Source organism: Sus scrofa, chromosome 1 (assembly GCF_000003025.6).
Source record: "Sus scrofa isolate TJ Tabasco breed Duroc chromosome 1, Sscrofa11.1, whole genome shotgun sequence".
NCBI classification, from domain to species: Eukaryota; Metazoa; Chordata; class Mammalia; order Artiodactyla; family Suidae; genus Sus; species Sus scrofa.
Window position 1 is genome coordinate 189,141,486 of NC_010443.5, and position 11,138 is coordinate 189,152,623.

Genomic DNA, 11,138 nt, shown 5'->3' on the forward strand with positions numbered 1-11,138 from the left:
CAAAGAGAGCCCTGCCAAACCATTGCCATCCCTTCTTAACTGTGGGCCTTCACAAGGCTGCACTCCCCGAAGAGCAGTCTCAGAAACTTTACACTTTGCAGGGAAGGTAGGATTAACTTCACTGAAGTCACCAAGCCATTCACTAAGCAAATATGCAAATAACAGTAACAAGCCCTGGGGTTGGGGGTAGAGAGGATCAGTACTCAGAATTGTTGCAGTATTATCGAAAATGTCCAATTTTCAACAAAAATTAGGAAACATGGAAAAAACAAAACAAAAAGACAGGAAAATTTGATCCATGTGCTGGGGTAAGGGATGACAGAAATGGCCTATGAGAGTGACTAAATATCAGATTTAACAATGATTTCATAGTAACCATTCTATGTATGTTAAAAAGACTGAAGGAAATCAAGATTAAAGAACTAAAACAAAGTGAGTATAAAGAGGAGTTCCCTGGTGGCCTAGTGGTTAAGAACTCCACATTCTCACTGCTGTGGCTTGGGTTTAGTCCCTGGCCAGGGAACTTCACATGCCATGGGCATGGCCAAAAAACACTGAAGTGAGAAAGAGGGAATGAACTTCAACATAATAAAGGCCATATATGACAGCCTACAAGTAACATCATACTCTACAGTGAAGAGCTGAAAGCTTTACCTCTAAGATCAGAGACAAGACAAGACAGGATGCCTGCTTTCACTACTTTTATTCAAAATAGTATTAGAACTACAGAGCAGTTTAGTCAAGAAAAAGAAATAAAAGCATCCAAATTGGAGAGGAAGAAGTAAAACTCACAGTATTTGCAGATGATGTGGTATTATACATAGAAACCCTATACACTATAATAAACTATCAGAAAGAAAAATTAAGAAAACAGTCCATTTACAGTTGCATCAAAAAGAGTAAAATATCTAGAAAAAAAATGTTTTGTCACTCTAAGTTCATACCTCCTAATCTCCTTCACCTAATTCTCTTCTTCCTCCTTCCCCTTCCTTTTCCCCCTCCCCTCTGGCAAACCACCTGTTTATGTGTCTATAACTCTGTTTTTGTTTTTTTACATTTGTTCATTTGTTTTGTTTTTTAGATTCTAAGTATAAGCAAATCATGCAATATTTGTCTTTTTCTGACTTATTGTGCTTAGCATAATAGCCTCTAGGTCCATTTGTGTTGTCACAAGTGGCAAGCTTTCATTCTTTTTTATGGCTGATTAATATTCCATTATATGTATATCCCACATCTTCTTTTATCCATTCATCTACTGATAGGCACTCAAGTTGCTTCTATATCTTGGCTATTATAAATAATATTGCACTGAATGTAGGGGTGCATATATCTTTCCTAATTGGATAAATACCCAGCAGTGGAATTGCTGGGTCATATGGTAGTTCTATTTTTAATTTTTTGAAGAATCTCCATACTGTTTTCCATAGTGGCTGCACCAATTTAAATTCTCACCAACCATGTATGAGGGTTTCCTTTTCTCCATATCCTCATCAACTCTTGTTATTTGTTGTTTTTTGATAATAGCCATTCTGAAAGGTATGAGATGATAACTCATTGTGGTTTTGATTTGCCTCTTCCTGAAGATCAGGAATGTTGAGCATATTTTCATGTGCCTGTAGGCCATCTATATGTCTTCATTGGATAAAAGTCTATTCAGGTCATCTGGCCATTTTTAAATCATGGGGTTTTTTTTGTTTGTGCGTTTGTTTTTTTTGATGTTGTATGAGTTTCTTTGTTTATTTTGGACATTAGTTCATTATCAGTTATGTTATTTGCAAATATCTTCTACTATTCAGTATATGGCCTTTTCATTTTGTTGATTACTTTCTTTGCTGTGCAAAGGCTTTTTAGTTTGATGTAGTCCCGTTTAATTTTGCTTTTGTTTCCTTTGCCTGAGGAGACATATCAAAAAAAAAAAAAAAAAGAGAGAGTATTACTAAGACTGATGTCAAAGAACTTGCTACCTTTATTTTCTTCTTGAAGTTTTATAGTTTCAGGTCTTACATTTAAGTCTTTTTTTTTTTTTTTTTTTTGGTCTTTTGTGTTTTTAGGGCTGCACCCATGGCATATGGAGGTTCCCAGGCTAGGGGTTAAATCAGAGCTGTAGCCACCGGCCCATGCCAGAGCTACAGCAGCACGGGATCCGAGCCACATCTGTGACCTACACCACAGCTCACAGCAACACCAGATCCTTAACCCACTGAGCAAGACCAGGGATCGAACCCACAACCTCATGGTTCCGTTGGATTCGTTAACCACTGAGCCACAATGGGAACTCCTAATTTTTTAATCCATTTTGAATTGTGTATGATGTGAGAAAGTATGCCAGTTTCATTTACTTGCATGTAGTTGTCCAATTTTCCCACACCATTTAAGAGGCTGTCTTTTTCCTATTCTATGTTTTTGCCCCCTTTGTCATAGATTACTTGTGCACATAAGTGTGGATTCATTTCTGAGCTCTCTGTTCTGTTCCATTGATCTATGTATTGTTTTCATGCCACTTCCATATGTTTGATTACTGTAGCTTTGTAATATATTTTGAACTCAAGGACTGATACCACTAGTTTTATTATTCTTTCTCAAGATTGTTTTGGCTATTTGGGATCTTTTGTGTTTCTGTACAGATTTTATAATTATATGGTCTAGTTATGTGAAAAGTGCCATTGGTATTTTATAGGGATTGCACTGAGTCTGTAGATTGCCTTGGGTCATATGGTTATTTTAAAAATATTAATTATTCCAACCCATGAACACAGTATCTCTTTCTTTTGTGACATGTGTTTCTTTCATCAATATCTTAGAGTTTTATGAATATAGGACTTTTACCTCCTTACTTGAATTTATTCATAGGTATTTTATTATTTTTGATGCAATTATGAATGAGGTTGTTTTCCCAGAAGAAAACTGGGGTAGCAATGCTTATATCAGACAAAACAGACTTTAAAACAAAGACTGTAACAAGAGACAAAGAAGAACATTACATATCAAGGAATTAATCCAACAAAATGATATACAGTATAACAATTGTAAAATATTATGCACCCAACATAGAAGCCCCTAAATACTTAAAGCAAATATTAACAGACATAAAGGGAGAAATTGACAGGAACACACTAATATTAATACCCCACTTGCATCAATGAAAGATCATCCAGACAGAAAATCAATAGAGAAACACTGATCTTAAGTGACACACTAAATAGATTGACTATAGGTATGTGTAAGAACATTATATCTAAAAGCAGTAGAATATACATTCTTTCCAAGTGCACATGGAACATTCTCCAGGATAGGACACATGCTAGGCCACAAAACAAGTCTCAGTAAATTTGAGAAAATTGAAATTCTATTGGGCATCTTTTCCAACCACAATAATGTGAGACTAGGAATCAACTACAAGAAAAAAGCTGCAAAAAAACACAGACACTGGAGGCTAACCAATACACTGCTGAAAATCCGATGGATCACTGAAGAAATCAAAAATACCTAGAGACAGATGAAAATGTAACTACAATGATCCAAAATCTATGGGATGCATCAAAAGCAGTTCTAAGAGGGAAGTTTATACAACTCAGTATCAAGAAAAAAAACAAAAAACCAAAAAAACCCCAATCATAAAATGGGCAAGAGACCTAGATAGACATTTCTTCAAAGAAGATGTACAGATGGCCAACAGGTACATGAAAAGATGTTCAGCATTGTAAATTATTAGAAAAATGCAAATCAAAACTATAGTGAGTAATCACCTCACACCAGTCAGAATGGCTACCATCAAAAAGTCTACAAACAATAAATGCTAGAGGGGGTGTGGAGAAAAGGGAACCCTCCTATACTGTTGGTGGGAATGTAAGTTGGTGCAACCACGATGGAGAACAATATAGACCTTCCTTAAAAAACTAAAAATACAGTTACTGTGCAATCCAGCAATGTCACTCCTGGGCATATATCCAGTAAAGACAAAAATTCTAATTCAAAAAGATACAAGCACCTCAATATATATGCACATTGAAATATTACTCAGCCATGAAAAGAATGAAGTAATGCCATTTGCAGCAACATGGATGGACCTAGAGATTATCATACTAAGTGAAGGAAGGCAGAGTAAAGACCAACATGTGGAATCTGTGGAATCTAAAAAAAATGATACAAAAGAACTTACATATCAGAAATAGACTCATAGACATATGAAAAAAACCTCATTGTTACCAAAAGGAAAGGGGGGGAAGGATAAATTAGGAGTTTGGAATTAACAGATATTACTATATATAAAATAGATAAACAAGAAGGACCTACTATGTCACACTGGAAACTATATTCAGTATCTTGTAATAACCTATAATGGAAAGGAATATGAAAAAGAACATATAAATGGGAGAAATATTTGTAAAACATGTATCTAATAAGGGGTTAGTATACAGTATATTAGATATATTAAAATGTATAAAGAACTCATACAACTCAGTAGCAAAATAAAAAAAATCTGATTCTAACATGAGCAAGGGATCTGAGTACCCTGAATCTGAATTTTTCCAGAGAAGATATACAGATTGCTAACAGGTACATGAAAAGTTTATTAGCATTACTGACCATGAGGGAAATGCAAATCGAAACCACTGTCACCTCACACCTGTTAGAATGACTCTTATCAAAAGACAAGAAATTACAAATGTTGGCTAGGATGTAAAGAAAAGGGAACTCCCATATACCTTTGGTAGGAATGAAAATGAATGCAGCCACTATGGAAAACAATATTTACAGTTCTCAAAAAATAAAAAGTAGAACTACCATATGATCCAGCAACTTCAATTTTGAGTGTTTATTCAAAGGAAAACAAAAACAAAAAAAACAATACCTGCAGCCCCTTATTCATTGCAGCATTATTTATAATAGCCAAGACATGGAAAAAAACTCACGTGTTCATCTGTGGATGGATGAATAAAGAAAATGCACACAGACTAGAATATTATTCAGCCATAAAAAGGAAATATTATCATTTGTGACAAAATGGATAAACCTTAAGTGTGTTATGCTAAGTGAAGTAGGTCAGAGAGAGATCCATTTGATCTCAATTCCATTTGATCTCTTATATGTGGAATCTTACATGTGGTTACCAGAAGTTGAGGGATGAGAGTGGGTAAAATTGGTCAAACTACAAACTTACAGTTATCAAACAAATAAGTCCTGGGAATGTAATATATAACATGATGTCTATAGTTAATAATACTGCATCATGTATTTTTATGTTGCAAGAAAGTAGATCTTTAAAGTTCTCAAGAAAAAAATAAAAGCTTATAACTGTGTAGTGATGATGTTAATTAGACTTATTGTGATTATTATACAATACATCAAAATACTGAATTATTATATACCTAAAATAAATATATATTTCAGTTATAACTCACTTTAAAAAGGGAAATGAAGGTAAGATGACAATCTCATATCAAATAAAGAATATCAAGAGATAGAAATGATAAGAAAAGAACTAAATGAAAAATTTGCTAGAGGGCTAGACCATAAATAGAATAACTTAACCCAGTATAAAAATAAAGGACTTGTATAGACATTTCTTCAAAGAAAATATGCAAATGGAGCAATAAGCACATGAAAGGACACTCAACATCCTTCATCATCAGGGAAATGCTAAGCAAAACCACAGTGAGATATCACATCATAGTAGGATATCTAAAATCAAAATGTTAGAAATATTAGTAAGGATATAGAGAAACTGAAACTCTGATACAGTATAAGTAGAACTGTAAAATGGCACAACCGCTTTGGAAAACATCTGGCAGTTTCTCAAATTAAACACAGAGTTACCATGGTCCACTCCTAGGAATTAGCATATACCCAAAATAAATGAAAACAGAAATCCACACAAAAATTTGTACATGGATGTATATAGCAGCATTATTCATAATTGTTGAAAGATGGGAACACCCAACTGTCTATCACCTGATGAAAGAATAAACAAATAGTGGTTCATTCATTCAGTGGAGTATTATTTGGCTACAAAAAGTGCTACAACATGAATTGCTGGGAGCCATTCGTGAAGGTCTGTCTGCTGACAAAGTCCAGGAGACTAAGGACCCCAGACTGCACAGCATGTCTGGGAAAGCGATGGTCCTGCTTATTCTTCTCTGCCTGCTTATGCTGTTAATAAAAACTGTGAGAGCTGGGAAATTGCTGTCAAATAAAGTTCCCCAAAAAAAGATCCCAGGCGGGTTGACGTTGGGGCCTAGTGCTTACCCAAAAATTCCTACGATCCCCCTGTTCTATGATCATCATCCATTTCTGAGACTCCCCCTTTTTTCTCTCTAATACAGCCCCTAATAGAATGCTTTCATATTTGGACTGGTACTGTTTAACCTGTGAAAGAATCTTGAAGGCATAATAGAGGCTTGAGGCACAGGTCTCCATGCTCCAGCAAGTAGTTCTTTTCTATGCTAGGGCCTAGTTGATGAATAGGGTAGATATTGGGCCTTAGTTATTGAAAAACTTGTGCGGTTTGCACCATGTAATCGAATTCAGGTCAGGAAATTGCCTACTTTCAGTCAATTGTATATTGCTATGCCAGGCCTATTGGCCCAACCCTAAGGTGTGTCAGTGCTATGGTTTCTAGTTCTATAAGAATCAAAATAACCTTTGATATATATGATTAACCTTTACTAATAGAATATAGTTTGGCCTTAGGTTTTAGACACATAAAAACATTTTTAAAGTTAGTAAGTTCATGCTTTTGCTACCCACAAAATTAGATCATTAACCTGAGTACATTTAATTATGGAAAGCCCAAAAAGAACATTGTGTTCCCAGATGTACCTGGTCATGTACCAGGTCATAAGGTAACATTTGTCAGAGGGGAAAATTAGTAAATATCACCAGATGTATGACACATGCCAAAAGAAAAACTTTATATAAGCTTGGTTGATTCAAACAATAAACGACAGTCCCACACAAACTCTGGGTCTGTGTCCATTCTTTCGCCGACACCGCTCATCCTTCAGGAGGGCCTGGTTCGGCTGGACCAGGACTCCGGCAATGAATGAACCCTAAAAACATGCTGAGTTAAAGAAACCAGTCACAAAAAACCATGTATTATGTGATTTCATTTATATAAAATTTCCAAGAATAGGTAAATCTATACATTATAAAATACATTAGAAGTTGTTTAGGAGTAGGGGAATTAAGGCGTAGGAAGATTATAGCTAAAGAGGACAGGGTTTCTTTTTGAGATCATTAATATGTTCTAAAATTGTAGAAATAGTTATAAATACCTGAATATACTAAAAAAGCCACTGAATTCATACATTTTACAGTAATAAATTATATGGAATGTGAATTAGTCTCAATAAAACTTTTAAAAAGAGACTATTGGATGCTTGTTCACTGGCTAATGTTTGTGACTTACACATTGCTGAGGCTGGATAGGGTGAGGAAATAGAAGAAATGAAAGAGAACTGAGTACAGTGGCTGTCCAGGAATTTTTTTCTCTCATACTTACTCAGAAAGTTACCAAACAGAAGGGATTCTTGATTCAGAAGACAAGCAACTCATGTGTGTACATTTTTTTAATTGAAGTATAATTGATTTACAAAATTATGTTAATTTCTGCTGTACAGCAAAGTAATTCAGATATATAAACATATACAACTTTTTTTGTTATTTTCCATTATGGTTTATCATAGGATATTGACTGTAGTTCTCAGTAGGATCTTCATGTTTATCCCCTCCATGTTTAATAGCTTACATCTGCTAACCCCAGCTTCCTAGTCCACTCCTCCCCCAATCCCTCCTCCCCCCCCCCCCCCCCCCGCCTTGGCAACCACAGGTCTGTTTTTTGTTTTTCTTTTTAAATCTTTTTCGGCCACACCCTTGGCATATTGAAGTTTCCTGGCCAGGGATCAAATCTAAGCCACAGCCTGCAGCAATGCCAGACCGTTAACATACTGTGTGGGACTGGGGGTTGAGCCCTCACTACCTCAGAGAGAACATTGGATCCTTAATATGCTACACCAGTGGGAACTCCTCTACAAGTTTGTTTTTATCCATGTGTCTGTTTCTGTTTCTTAGGTTCGTTTGCATCATATTTTAGATTCCACATGTAAGTGATAACATATAGTATAGTCTTTCTCATACTTTCACTTAGTATGATAAGCTCTGGTTGCATCCATGTTGCTGCGAATGGCACTATTTTCTTTTTTAAGCTTACGTTGAGTAGTATCCCAGTATATGTGTTCATGTGTGTACATTTTGATACACTTTCTGTTTAAGTTTGCCTAATAGCTACAGTGGAATTTTTCTCTAAGTTTTTTTTTGTTTTTTTGTTTGTTGGTTTGTTTGTTTTTACAGGGAGTTTACACAGGGAGAGTACTTACCCTTCAAGAATTATTGATCCAAGTTGGGAAGTTAAATGCTGAAGCAGTTAGAGGTCAGTGGGCCAATCTTTCGTGGGAATTGCTCTACGCCACAAATGACGATGAGGAACGTTACAGTATACAAGCTCATCCACTACTTTTAAGAAACCTTACAGTACAAGCAGCTGATCCTCCCCTGGGATATCCAATTTATTCTTCGAAACCTCTCCATATACATTTGTTTTAGAGCCCACTTTGCCCTGCAAATGTACTGTCATCAAGTGAGATGTTTTTATTTTTTCATTTTAGAAATGTAACAGTGTGATTCCTCATAACTTCACTGAACTTCCTTCTCCTCCCAAGTCAGATGCCTGAAAAAAGCTAAGCTCTATAAAGCTCATTTTTTAAGATATGCTAATGGTTTTAAACAACATCAACTCTATGCCTAACATAAAAGTTAGAAGTAGTTGGCCAATATTTGTGCCATATGGATTGTGGTGGGCTTTGGTAAATATGAAACATTTGTATAAGATTATATAATGAATTTTTTTAATGCTTTTAAGTGTGTGATAAGTGACTTGACTTGGAGAAGTCAACAGCTGTGTAATTTTTACATACTTAAAAGATATACATATCAGTGTTTTTAAGTAATGATAATGGATCATACTGAAGGTTGCATTATGTATCTATATTTATTTAAAATATAATTTATAGTATTTTCAAACTTTGTGCTGTTTTAACATTTAATACGTTTTCATTTTCTTTACATATACTGCAATTTAGAAACCTTAAAAATTTTTAATAAAAGCTTCCCCTTTTTTTTCCTTTTCTTTTTTTTCTAAGTATCCTTTTTATATATCCAAAAGGAAAAGGGATCTTCCCATTCATCCTGTGAATACTCACAGGATTAGCAATGTTAGAGTAATCTGATTATAACTGTTAGAGGCCATTCTGTCGATCTGCCTCCTTTATTCCTTTCTTTTCAACTGAATATACTGCTTCTGAAGAACTACCAGTTACTTGTGTCCTGAGGTGAACTAAAGGCAGGAAGAGATGGAGAAAAGTTTTCAGAATGTGATTAGGATTTTCATTCTCTTACTGCTTAGGAACTATTTACAGGTACTTGTAAGGAGAATGAACAATGAATCTACATCATTTGAGACATGAATTTCCTCTACCCCTTACTTTACTGCCATCTGTAGCACCCTTTATTTGATCTATAGTGGCATCCTAGGTTAGTAGTACAGTAATACATTCTCTTTAGAAATGATTGAAATTACTGGATGTGTACCAATTAGGTTTTTATTACTATTTCATTTATTATGTGGAACAGTTCAATACAGTAATGTTAAAGGATAGCTTTTTGGATTAATTTCAATTAACAAAATCACAAGATTTTTGGTGTTAGTCATTTTGGGGGAAAGCAATATCATTTTGACTGCACAACATCGATAGATACAACGATTTATTAGACTACCCCTCCCCCAAATGGGCATTTTAAGTTGTTTAAAGATTTTCACTATTATAATAATGCCAGGCCATGCTTTCCCTTTACCTTGCATTCTTCTCAAGTTTCCATATCTTTATTGACTTTTCAGACCCTTCCAGTCTGGATTCCTTCTCTACTATCCCCCCAAAGAAAGTTTTTATTAAGGTCACTACCTTCAAATTGTCAAACCAATTACAGCTGATCTTTGAACAACGTGTATTTGAACTGTACAGGTCCGCTTGAACATGGATATTTTCCAATTGTAAATACTAAGGTATTGCACAGTTCAAAGTTGATTGAAATCACAGATGAGAAGCTATTTTGCCCTCACCAACAGCCATCTGTTTGTTCTCTGTATCTGTGTGTTTTTGTTTTATTTTTTAGATCCCACATATAAGTGAGATCATGTGGTATTGGTGTTTATTTCATTTAGCATAACAGCCTCTAGATCCATCCAAGTTGTCTCAAGTGGTAGGATTTTGTTTAATGACTGAGTAATGGTTCATTTTATATGTATATATAATAAACATCTTTATCTATTCATCAGTTGACACGAGGTTCCTGCTGAAAATTCTCAGTCTTGTGTTTTATATCTTTAAATGTATCAAACATAATTTTCTTTTTTGGTCTTCTTAGGGCCACACCCATATGGAGGTTCCCAGGCGAGGGGTCAAATCAGAGCTGTAGCTGCTAGCCTACACTACACTAGCAACACAGGATCTGAGCTGCGTCTGTGACCTACACCACAGCTCACGGCAGTGTCTGCAACCTACAGCAACACCGGATCCTTAACCCACTGAGCAAGACCAGGGATCAAGCCTGTGTGCTCATGGATGCTAGTCAGATTTGTTTCTGCTGAGCCATGATGGGAACTCCAATCAAACATAATTTTTGAGGCTGTGTTTAATAATTTCACTATCTGGGACCCCCTGTGGGCAAAATGAGCACTGTCTTCTATTCACATAAATGTAGGTGTATGTAAACAGAATTGTATTATAGTTCATCATTTACTTTCTTCACTCATAACCATGCTTCTAGGATATACCCATGCTGCCATGCATACACTTGTCCCCAGGGTATCACTCCACCATTTACACCTTCCCTGGTGCCCAAGGATACCCTGGTGGCTGCCAACTTCTCCAACAACTATTTCACGGTTATTTTATGGGTGTTACCTTGGCTATAGGTAATAAGCAAGAGCCATGTTTTTCTTCCCCTGTTCTCCTCTCTTGACAGTAAGTAGTCAAGGGGTATTTATTGATTTTCTGTTGTGGCCTATGCTCTACTATAAGGTG

The 11,138-nt window shown here is 35.6% G+C and overlaps 1 non-coding gene across 4 annotated transcripts in view; it reads left to right on the plus strand.

Moving 5' to 3' along the window:
• PCNX4 overlaps positions 1-10,386 on the plus strand; it is a 41,406-nt gene extending 31,020 nt beyond the window's left edge. For 3 of the 4 annotated variants that reach the window (XR_115698.4, XR_001306411.2, XR_001306413.2), the window contains one exon: positions 8,350-10,386. This is a non-coding gene — a transcript (pecanex homolog 4 (Drosophila)). The remainder of the gene's footprint in view (positions 1-8,349) is intronic. The other variant, XR_002335510.1, reaches the window with a different exon arrangement.